This window comes from Zeus faber (assembly GCF_960531495.2).
Source record: "Zeus faber genome assembly, chromosome: 1".
Classification (NCBI taxonomy): domain Eukaryota; kingdom Metazoa; phylum Chordata; class Actinopteri; order Zeiformes; family Zeidae; genus Zeus; species Zeus faber.
Window position 1 is genome coordinate 52615485 of NC_137193.1, and position 12746 is coordinate 52628230.

Sequence of the window (12746 nt, forward strand, 5' to 3'; positions counted from 1 at the left end):
CAGACTCATATTACAAATTCACCATTCTGTGACTTTTGTGTGTGGACAGAATTATATATTGAGAGAATAATCCCACATTTAAATTTTGAAATACATTTTACCTTACTTGTATGGAGTGTTGCCGGAATTACTAGGAAAATGGTTTACACTAAATGCAGTGCTGAATCTTGGTGTAACATCTAATTATCACACAGAGTATCACTTCTATGTCAAGCTTGCTTTACAAAGGTTTTAGTCAATTTTCATTCGAGCATTAAAGGGATGTGTCATTCAATATGCAACCCCCCCCTTTTTTTTTTTTTTTTTTTTTTTTCTTCATAAAAGTATGCAGTCACCCAAAAATGTGAAAACACTGAACATTTCTATGAAAAAACTGAATACATTAATGTCAAATAACTAAAAACATTACAGAATAAATATTTACAAAATGTCAATTATTTTCTCTTGTCTATTATTGATGAAAATCATGTCTAAGGTTGAAAATTCCCTTGTAGTCTGACCATGTCTTTAGTATCACAGTGAAGAAATCATGGTGTGATGGACCAAGGGGCATCGTCAAGCCACGACAGCAGACGGCCGCATGGCTCCCTTTTCCGCGGCCGTCCAACTGCCTCGAGTCGGCCGAATCAACGCCTGATTGGTCCAACTCAGGGAAGAGAGCTTTCTTAATGTTGGTCTGTCTTGCAGAGACCAGGAGCCAGATCAGAACGCTATTCCTCCTGCGCCCGAACTCATTATACTTTATTATTTAAACTTGTGGCCAGCAAGCCTGTTCTGTTTAACTTTATAATACAAATCTCTCACCATGCTGGCAAACCACCACCAGAAAGACTCAGGCTCCCTCCCTAAACCCTTACCTGTGAGCAGAGACTCCCACAAGCGGGACTTCTTCCACTGTCAGCTGGACCGCGTCCTCACCGGCCTAAGCTCCCGGGAACATGTCGCGACCGGCTGCCGGCCCACCACCACCAACCAGGAGCTGGCCAGAGGACCAGACCCGCCTCAGACCCCAGGACCCACGCAGGATTCACTGGGTCCCCAGCCCATCCCAATGCCACAGAGAGGAATGGCCTGGGCTCCGCCGCACCCACGGGCATCGGGAGACGCCCCTTTTCTTTCCCCACACGATCTCCTTACTGCCGGCCCGGGGAGGGCGGATGTCTACCAGCCAGGTCCTGTGATGCTGTCCCCTCTCTGTCCCCCATTAGCTCCCAGGGCAGTGCTGCCGCGGAAAATCAGGGAGCTGCGCAGACGTCTGGGCAGAGGTGCGGGCACTGAGGGCTGCCCTGCCACCTTCACCGGGACTGCCCCCACATGGAACTCGGCCGGGTTGTCCAGGTCACCGGCCTGTCAGACCCCTTCCCCAGTCAGAAAGGGGCTTACCAAGTACCGGTAAGGCTACAAGGGGGTAGGCATCGGGCTTTGCTGTTCAATGCCAAGCAATACCTGGTTCGACCCGGGGCTTTGGTGGAAGTGTCAAGGGGAGAAATTTATTGTGTGCATGGGGATATTCACATATTTCCGATGGTTTGGCTCGAAATTCATTACAAGGGGAAAAAGCATAGGGTACAGGCTGCAGTTAGTTCCCGCCTATCGCACTCCCTGATTTTGGGCACGGATTGGCCAGGGTTTTGCACATTGATGAGAGAGGATGGGGGAGCCCATTCCCAGGCAATAGGGAGATGTGAGTGTTGTATTGTGCGCTGGGATGCGGAGGCGTCGGCAGCGTCCCAAGTGGGATATTCCCCGCTCCCCTTGACCTTCCCTATGAACGATTTTCCGCTGAAGCAGTTGCAGGGCAGGACCTTTAAAGGGGTTGTTAAAATCAATGGCGTATTGGTGTGCCCAGACGCCACACACACTCACCCATATTTTTCACTGATTACACCCAGGTTATATCGAGTGAGCCGTGACACTCAGACAGGAGAGGAGATAACCCAGTTACTGGTGCTGAAGAGCTGCCGGGAAATGTTCTTCCAGGTTGCTCACCATAACCCGATGGCTGGTCACCTTGGTCACGATAAAACACAACAGCGGCTAATTGCCCGCTTCTATTGGCTGGTCATTTGGGCAGATGTGCGTAAACAGTGCACTGCGTGTCCTGAGTGGCAGTTAGTCAACCCTTGGGCTACGCCAATAGCGCTGTTAAGGCCCCTCCCTATAGTCGAGGATCCCGTTCGTAAGACTCAGTGGACCTCATTGGACCGTTAGACCACAGTGCCAACAGGTATCGTTTTGTGTCCTAGTGAATTATGCAACCCGATACCCCGAGGCGATGCCATTGTGCAGTATTACGGCCAAAAGGGTGGCGCAAGCACTGTTTCAGGTCATCTCCTGAGTCGGGATCCCGAAGGAAATCCTTACCAACCAGGACTTTTATGTCACATACACTTCGGGAACTTTACAAGTTACTGGGCGTACGCTGAATTCAGACCAGAGTTTACCATCCCCAGACCGATGGTCTGGTGGAGCGCTTTAATAAAATGCTGAAAAACATGATTCGAAGACACATTGGTAAGCTGCGTCTTAAGTCTTCACTTTCCAGCCACAATATTGGGGGATGAGGCCTGCTTGCCATGATATGTATCAAACGCCGAAAGATCATTGATACTGTTGACTGATGAATCCCGAAGAGGTAGCCTAAAATATCCTCAGACAATTTGAGGCATAAATCCAGTGTAAGAAGAAGTTCCTGAATAGGCTTGAGGGACTGATTTGCAGAAGCAGGAAGAGCTGATGACACATAAATGAACAATAACATGAAAGTCTGTAAATTGGGTAGTCCTGTAAAAATGTTCACTTTACTGTCATCAAATTGTGAAGTGTCAAGTGAATGATGTTTCAAATCACTTTCTAATTTTGGAACTTTACTCCTTCGGTGATTGAGATTCAGTGTTTAAAGATTTATTCTCTTCATGTAATGGAGTGATGTCATTGTGTGTGTCGCCTCTGTCTGGACCTCAGTGCCCTGTACAGTACTTGAACAGTCTGTACCTCTGCTTCTGATGGAAGACTTTGATGCAGCTTTGGAAGAGCTGCAGCAGCTGGCTCCCAACTTGTGTTGACAAGTCTTTTCTCAGAGACTTCTTGAGATGGTAGATATCTTCCCAGGTTGTTGACAGTCCAATTTTCATCAGTGGTGGAGGTGAGACTGAATAAACTTGGCACATAGTCAGGGCGTAGGGAATCATCACTCTTTTTTCCTGAAACAAACAAAGTTTTACTAGTGATGTAATATTCATTTATTTACATCTAATTTGAAGCATGGTTGCAATGTATGGCTTTACCCAAAATTACAACATACATTGGTCAAAATGGCAACCGCAAATCGATATTTCCATTTGTTTGTTTGTTTCTGCAATTTGCAGTGATCCATTTGCGTCTCTTTTCTTTATTTTTCGGCAGTCTGGAAAAAAGACAGGTCAGATTTCTTGTTGAATCTATTTGTACAGTCAGTCGCAAAACAGCTGTTTCCCATTTTTGATGTTTTTTGGTGTGTGCGTTTTCACGGTATTCAAGGTGAACGCTAGCCTATTGTGACATCACGTGCATAGCATCCAATCAATCATGATTTTTGCATTGTGGATTTCTCAGAATCAACGCTATGCCTTTCTCACAACTGTTTCAGTTCTGATGGTATTTGTTGAGACCATGGAAACGGCAACTGAAAACCTTATTTCCAAAAATTGTTTTGCTATTGGAGTTTCTTTTTAAAAATGATTATGAACAACCACAAATTGTTAGCTAAATGGGATTTTGAAATCTGTGAAATTTGAAATTAGCAAAGGCCCTGTTGAAGTGGAGCAAAATTAATCTCTTGAACTGTTAACTTCCTAATTCTTCAGTTCGCTGCTTTTGGCGATGGCTGCCTGTGTAGACTGCAGTCTTTCATTTAAGAAAGTTGAACATTATCTGTCTGAGAACTTGCTAAATGTCGCTCCATTATTTCACTGGCAAATCTGGATGTTTGATTTGATTTGATTTGGGACAGGAAAGACTACAGTGGCAGCAGCACCGCCTTACATCCGTCCATAACAAGAGGGATTTCAAATCTGTGTTACAGAGCATTCTATATATACACAATCGGAATTTTCCTGTTTTTTTTTTAATATATTTTGGTGGGCTATATGATATTTCTTAATGGTGGAAATTTTTTTAATGCATAAAGTGACTACTGGTTGGAAACAACTTGTGTGTCTGTTTTCAGAAGAACATCACATCCAGCCCTTCACGCTCGAAGTGATGCCTGTCGATGCTAAGGAGTTAGAATCACAAAGACTTATATCGTAAAGAGGGAGAAAACATCTCACTTGTCAAAACAGCTTTGCAGGAACAAAATTATACTAGTCACAAAATAATACAAAAAAGAGCAACCATTAATGGAAAGACAGGGAGAGAGAACCCCCCCTGAAAATCAAAGTGGCTGTGAGTTGAAATGCTTAAGAGATTATGTCACTTTCTTCCCTTCTCTCTCCCGAGCTGATCTTTATGAAAACCTTGATTTTTTTTCTAGCCGGCTCTTTGAAATAACTTAAAGAATCTTTCTCTCATGGAGAGAGAGAGAGAGAGAGAGAGAGATAGAGAGAGAAGAGAGAGAGAAAGAGAGAGAGAGAGAGAGAGAGCATTCAACATTCATTTACATTTACATTACATTTAGTCATTTAGCAGACGCTTTTATCCAAAGCGACTTGCAAGGGAGAATATCATTCAAGCTACATTGCGACAGAGACATTAGTGTAACAATAAATACTGCTAGGTAGTGCTAAGTAATTGTAAGTTAGGAGAGGAGGTACTCTCTGAAGAGCTGGGTCTTCAAGTGCTTCTTAAAGACAGAGAGGGAGGTCCCTGCTCTGGTCATTTTTGGCAGCTCGTTCCACCAACGTGGAACTACAAATGAGAATAACCTGTCATTGTGGCATAACTCCGAGAACTATGCTCTAGTCTCTGTGAGAGATACCTCCAAGAAATAACCCCTTCTCCCACCCTCTCGGTCAGGGGTTAATTCAACATGCCGGGTGCATCCCATCATCAGCCAGAGAGGATCCATACATCCAGGCTCCAACAAACCATATGAAGAGACATCCATATAAGGGCTGTCAATCACATAATATTGAACAAAATAAAATAAAATAACTCAAATGTAATACAGGGTGGGGGTACAAAAATAGAAATAAAGGGAATAGACTTACGGTATGCATACGGGATAAGCTATTATGTATATACAGATATGTGCATTCAAGTGGCATGTGAATAAAGCGAGTCCGAGTCCGATGTTTTCATATAGCATTTCATGCAGACCTGATTTTTTTGTATTAGCAACTGGCCCAGTGCAAAGGACAAGTAGAAAGATAGCGGCTTGTTTTTGGTTAAAATGCCATTAAATACAATTTGATAAAGATTATGTGATGTTTGCCTTCTCCATAATCAAATTATAATACAGTATGACAATAACTCAATGCACTGCTTTTTAAATATAAAATCTTTCTTTCATGCCAAATTTGAGTAATTAAAAAATAATTGCTTAATCGCAAAATAATTGCACCTATGTCATGCAATTAATCATTTAAATTGTTTCACAGCCCTAAATATACATAGACACACACACCGATCAGCCACAACATCAAAACCACTGACAGATGAAGTGAATAACATTGCTCATCTCGTTCCAATGGCACCTGTCGTGCAATGGGATATATTAACTAACAAGTGAACAGTCAGTTCTTGAAGTTGATGTGTTAGGAGCAGGAAAAATTGGCAAGTGTAAGGATCTGAGCAACTTTGACAACGGCCAAATAGTGATGGCTCGACGGCTGGGTCACAGGATCTCCAAAACGGCAGGTCTTGTGAGGAGTTCCTGGTAGGCAGTGGTTAGTACCTACCAAAAGTAGTCGAAGGAAGGACAACCAGTGAACCCGGCGATGGGGTCATGGGCGCCCATGGGCTCATTGATGTGTGTGGGGAGCGAAGTCTAGCCTGTCTAGTCCGATCCCACAGAAGAGCTACTGTAGCACAAATTCCTGAAAAATGTCATGCTGGCTATGAAAGAACGGTGTCAGAACACACGGTGCATCGCAGCTTGCTGCCTATGGAGCTGCGTAGCAGCAGACCTGTCCGAGTGCCCATGCTGACCCCTATCCACTGCCGAAAGCGCCTACAATTGGAACGTGAGTTTCAGAAATGGACCATGGAGCAATGGAAGAAGGTGTCCTGGTCTGAAGAATAACGTTTTCTTTTACATCATGTAGATTGCCAGGTGCATGTGCATTGTTTACCTGGGGAAGAGATGGCACCAGGATGCACTATGGGAAGAAGCAAGCCGGCAGAGGCAGTGTGGTGCTCTGGACAATGTTCTGCTTGGAAACCGTGGGTCCTGGCATTCATGTGGATGTTACTTTGACACGTACCACCTTCCTTAACATTGTGAGGTGGGTCATAGCTGTGTGCTGGCGGCATGAGGACTGTGGCAGTTTGGCCTACCACACCCCATCCAAGTGGCGTTTCCAGGGCCCTCAGGCCCAGAGAGACAGAGAACGATGGGTTGTAGACGTCATTTTATTGTAGGGAGGAGGCTAGGTGGAATTAGCGAAGAGCAGACGGAACATGTCATGACAGGGGTCCTATCCTGAGTGTGTGTGGATGGGGGTTTTAACCTGCTGCTCGTTAGCCCAACCAATGAGCAACTAGTATGCAGCCACCCTGACCCAATCACCTAGATCCAGGTCAAGTGTAGCTGCTCAAACCATTCCATCCTTACCACACCACAAGGGCCTACACAAAATTAGGCAGGTGATTTTAATGTTGTGGCTGATCGGTGTATACACACTTAAAAAAAGGTGGACAGATTAGCAATTGCAACTGTCCTTATCGCTCACAGATGCACAAGCTATCTGAAGAAGCTTTTCAGTCCCAAAAACTCAGACATTAACAGCTGCAGGATAAAAACACAGTTAACAACAAAAACAGCAGCAGCAGCCGCAACACTTCGCCCACCAGACAAGGCCGTAAACCAGTTTTTCCAGGCAGGGGGAGACGTAACCATGCCGACACCACCACCGACCCCTCAGCAGTCCATAACAAACATCAAGAGAGACCTTTTTAACCCTACAGATGAGCAGCAGCCAACAAGACAGGCCTTAATAGGATCAATAAAGCATGTAAGATGAAGAGCGTTGCAACAGCCACAGTCCAATGACTTAGTTTGAATCCTAGATTTGGTGGCGGAGGGGCGACTGCAAAATCTCTGTCTCTTGTATTTTTCTAGAGCTGACGTAGTTCTCCTACATTGCATAACAACAGTGTTGAGATGTTTCCAGCCCCACAGTGAGTAAAGATCAGTCAGTATCAGTCACTAGCAATGAAGGTTCGGCTCCTTTTGGAGATCGGTTCGTGACAAGTCAGCCACTCGATCGCTTGGTCCAGTTGGAATAACGCATGGTGAGCGAGGGAGGACTCGCCCTAACCCTAACCCTAACCCTGAACAATGAACGAGAGTAAGAAGAGTCGGTCGGGCTCACGGCTCATGGCTTCTTTTTGGCAAAATAAATTAAATGTTGATACCTAAATGAAGGACCGATACCGATACCTACAGCACCGATTTGTGTAGCATTTGCCATCTACCAGGCAACCCCAGAGGTAAACACTGAAAGGTATAAGGGAACTAGGGCTGGACAACCTGGATATTCTAGGTTTCAAATCATTAGAAACCTAGAAACATCAAACCATTTTGGATTCAATTGTTGTACCATGAAGCCAATTATATTTTGAGGAAACATCAGTAGGAATGAAGAATCATGACAGCTTTAGTTACTCAAGCAGCACACTTCTGGGTTAGAACATTATCTGTTTGGAATCCACAATATTTTAAACAATGTCGAACTTCACCTTTACACCGATTGACCGTTAACATTTGGATGGTTGTGGCTAGAGGCGAAAATCAGATCTACTAGATACCCGCGGCACAAACAACGCTGTCTCTCCCTGTGGAGAGACAGCGAGAGCAGTGTTTATCATAATTCAACACACATTATAAAATACCCCCCTCATACATACGTACAATCTATGCTTTAACAAACATGTGAAAGTACTTATACCTACCCACTGTAAATCCCTTGACTCTCCTGTGGAACTCTCCACACCTTAATCTCATCCATATAATGAAAAAATCACTTCTATCACAGAAAGCTATTTATTTTAAAACGCAAACTGAAAAAGCAATTGCTCTGTCGCTTATGTACAAGTCTGTGGTTCCTTTGAAGCCCTGGTAGACTCTTCACATGTCAAACTGTTTGAACAAGCTCCGCTTTCTCCAGAGAACAATTACAAGCAGCCGGATAAAACCAATTTGACACGGGACTGTGTGGTCCTTTGACTGACGATAATCCCCATTTTTCAGCTCTCCACACACTCTCACTCCAATATTGAGTTCAAATGATTGACATCATAATAGGCTCAGCTAAATTATGATAGAGGTCAAATTAGAATTTAATCATCTCTCTCTCCCTCATCATATATGATTTTGTACAAGGGCTGGAGAGAGAGAGAGAGAGAGAGAGAGAGAGAGAGAGAGAGAGAGAGAGAGAGAGAATTTAAGTGACATCACATCTTTTCATCATTTAAATCAGGGTTTAACAAGTAAATCATATGTTCATATTCATCAATATGAACAAATATTATGTTTTTTGTTCCAATCACTCAAAATCCTTGTCAATCATGTTGCTCAACACCACTCCTTATATTGTAACTTTGTTCCTGTCTGAAAGTCACCTGAGACTCAGATGTAAACGCAAACGATATTTTCATGGCAAACAAGTCTTTTAAATGACTCATTAGTATGGAGTAATCCCGGCAAAAGAGACGTTTGTTCATTCTCAGTAACTGCAGCCAGAGACACAGGACATAATTAAAATTGAATGTGTCTGATTTACACCTTGCATTCTTCAAAATAAATAATTTAGACAGAATAAAAATGATTCTTGTGGGAATTCCAACCTCACACTAAATAAATCAAATAAACAAAGAGTCGCAAAATGGAACAAATCTTTTTTTACAGTCACTCGTAAAGAGCCGATTCTCCAAAAAGAGACAAACTAATCACTTATCACTTCTACTTGATTCCCACCTAAATAATCCAACGCTGCTTTCATCCTCAGTGACTGCATGTTTTAATCATTAAAGTTTAAAAAACAGTCGGATCTGGGCTTTCCAGTAACAATGCAGCTCACATACGGGATGCACTGGTTGAGGGTGGGATTCAGTCCAACGTTTAGTCCAGAGTGAAACTGGGTTGAATCTGATACAAAGAAGAGGAAATGTATTAACATATAAGTTACAACAAGTTATAAGGAATAAAGTGGTCTAAATGTACGCTATGTGAACGAGCAGGGCTTTCATTTTGAAAAATATATAGTATACAGTAGGTACATAGTATATAGACAAAACAATTTAAAATAAACAAATATACAAATATTCTTAAATTAAAAGGCTAAAGTATTGTTGGTGGTGTTGGTTGTGGGTATAAATACAGATGGTATCTTTCTGTATATATTAATAAATATGTAAACAATAATAAAGGCATGGATAACAATGGATAATGGATGGTGATGATTAAATTAAACATTTTAAGCAAACACAGTCAGGCCGAGCCGTTCTCATGACATGCAGCATCGTTTCATTCGTGTTTTATGTGTACATCCAACTGCGCCAAAAAAAAAAAAAAAAAAAGACCACAGCATGACATGGACGAATGCAGTCACTGGAAAGCGGTTTGGCTCTTCACTTCTTACTTTTTAGCAAATTGTCAATTATGTGAAAGAAAGCAGATTTCAGGGTCCGCGATGAGATATTCACAGCTGTGAATTTGGTAGGGCCCTAATCATACAGTAAGTTATAAATGTCAAAACAAAGGAAAGAATCGCCACAATTAGTCTCCAAAACACCACAACGTCCCAATCTCTATCGCCAAAATCCACATTGGACACAACTTCTGTTTGATCGCGACAACAAAACGATAGCATTCAACATCAGCAGGAGAATGGGGGATGCTAGGGGGATTACGGAGCAGAAGACAAACTTGTTTTGCCGTCCAGCTTTTTTCCACTTTTGGGGGTGACGACTATTTCACTGCAGTGTTATCAGAGCCACATAGAGGCGAGAAATAAATGTCGGTTATATATTTTATTCCCTCCCCGTACGCTGTCGTATTGTGCCGAGAAGGGAAGCCAGGAAAATAAATTTACAAATCACCACCAAAACAGGGGGAGCGGAGCTTTATGGGATAGCGAACAATAAAGAATGTGGTTACTTGTGAGTGATGGAGGAATGCTCAGGCGATGGTGTTGGTTGGGAGGTGAAACACCAACAGGACCGAGAGAACGAGAGGTTGGGGTGGGGATCAAATGTCCACGGCAGATGAACTCCGCATCTCTCCGTGCTGAGTACACAAAAGGCCACCAAGGAGATTATTTCCAGAGTTCCCCCCGAAAACCCCCCGGAGTGGTGCAATCCGAGAGGCCGTGGCCCACTTTAGCCAGCTTGGCTTCTGAAGGACGAGACCCTGGACATCCACTGTAATCAAATCCAAATGGAGCCATTTGGGCTGAGTGATGGCCCGATTCCATTACCGAAAGCTATGCTAAGCCCCATTGACGGTGGAACAATATGACGTGAAGCACTCGAAGCCCTGGAGTAGTTATGAATTACAACATAGCACATATTTCTGGTAATGGCATAAATAAGCTTTTATATGGCCGAGAATATCACTGGAAAAAGCTGAAGGTCATGCTGTGTTGTCAATTAGTGAACTAAGCTTTACAGTCTGCCGCCTACATTAACCAGCAATTCTTTAATTTTAACCATTGTATTATGTTTCAGTGTTTAACCAATAAATATATTTTAGGCCAGAAATGGCCGGTGCTATAAAAGTTACCTCAAAATTGTGAGATATGCATATTTAACCTCCTCAAAAAGTAATTATTTCGAATTATCATCATGACACTGACTATCATCACTAACTTGACCACATATTTCAGATTATTTTCCCACATAGGACAGATTTCCCTTGATTTTACACCACTCAATTTTCATTATAAAGCACATATTAATAATTCATAAACTGGCCGTGATGGCAAAATGTGCATCTTTTTTTTTAACTTGTTGGTATGTTTTTAGTATCTCACACATGTAATGTTTGTCTTGCATTTGATTAAGAGCCAATTTGGTATAATAGCATTAATTTTGATGAGCTGCCCCCGTGGCCTCGTCATAATAATGACAAATGGAACTCACATCAAAACAGTCATATGAATAATTTAATTTGTTTATTAATAACAAGACAACACATTTTAATGAATATATAAAGCACCATAAAGCACCAGGTGTGTGTTTTCCAGAATAAACCACTGACTGCGGTATGAACAGTTCAAAGGCAGATTTGATGTCATGAACTCATGTAACTGCAAATCTGGTACAGTGGAGGCCCGGGAGCATTCTGATGATGACAGTCTTACCTGACTTGGTTTGTGACCATGGTATGTTTCCATTCCATCAGCATTGCCTCAATTTAAACCTCTGTATTTTTTTCTTCATCAGAGGATGATTCATTGTACTCTTAATTATGTTCAACATTGTCCTCAGTTTCAGACACTTCCTCCACTATCAGTGTCTAAGATTAGAGCAAGGGCTTTATTGACTGAGAATCTTATGCTCATGTTCCTCTTCTGACAATTGCATCTGAGTGACTGAGGGAGTAAATGGTGACTGTGATCTTCATTGTGTTGCCCCTCCCACAGCGCAGATCTGCACCGGTCTCATGTTATGAATATGAGGCATTGGTGCCTTTTGAAGATCAAATATATTCACTGTAGTTCAAACAAAAGGGGTTGTCTTCATGTTTGTGTGTGTGTGTGTGTGTGTGTGTGTGTGTGTGTGTGTGTGTGTGTGTGTGTGTGTGTGTGTGTGTGTGTGTGTGTGTGTGTGTGTGTGTGTGTGTGTGTGTGTGTGTGTGAGAGAGAGAGAGAGAGAGAGAGAGAGTGTGTGTGTGTGTGAGAGAGTGTGAGTGTTTGAGTGTGTGAGTGAGTGAGTGACAGACTACAGTGAAATTGACAAAGTGAAGGAAAGAGCGGAGGCACAAGTACACAAAATGTACGGGTCAGGTTGGCTGCATCATTAGAGAAGTGTTGCCATGGCAATGTGCCATTGAGCATATCATTGTCGTCATTGAGACTCTTTTTTTATACAAGCTGCAAGTTCATAGAGGCCTATTCTCCTTTGTGGTCAAAACTGGCAGAATTATCAAAAAGGGGTGCAAAGTGCTTATAGACAAACAAAAACATCAAGATGTCAATATATTCTGTCAATATTCTCTGTAAAAGTTCATGGCACCAAATTAGGCACGTGGCCTTAGGCTGAAACAAGTATGTTACCCAGCCTTTTAGTTATGATAAACACCTCAATTTGTTTCAAATCTGGCCAACATTATACAAGGGTTAAATGAAATAAATAAATAAGTAAATATGTATAAATATGTAATAAATGACTGTCCATTGAAAATGTCAATTATATTGCTATATTTTTATGTGATTGTGAAATTATACTCACTAAACACTTTATTAGGAAGGAGTACCTCCCTTTGCTATCAAGACAGCTTCTTAGCATGTTGATATTGGAAACATTCCTTTGAGATTCTGCTCCATGTTGACAGGATCGCATCACGCAATTCCTGCAGATTTCTCAGCTGCACATTCATGCTG

General features: G+C 42.4%; 1 pseudogene across 1 annotated transcript; it reads right to left on the reverse strand.

Annotated features, from left to right (window-relative positions):
- Positions 1-1941: 1941 nt before the first annotated feature.
- On the reverse strand, positions 1942-3478 carry LOC307227870 (annotated as a pseudogene). The gene is made up of 3 exons: positions 3323-3478; positions 2576-3223; positions 1942-2010 (listed from the first exon to the last, which is right to left on the reverse strand). The product of its transcript is annotated as an uncharacterized misc_RNA (transcript).
- Between the last annotated feature and the right edge of the window lie 9268 nt (positions 3479-12746).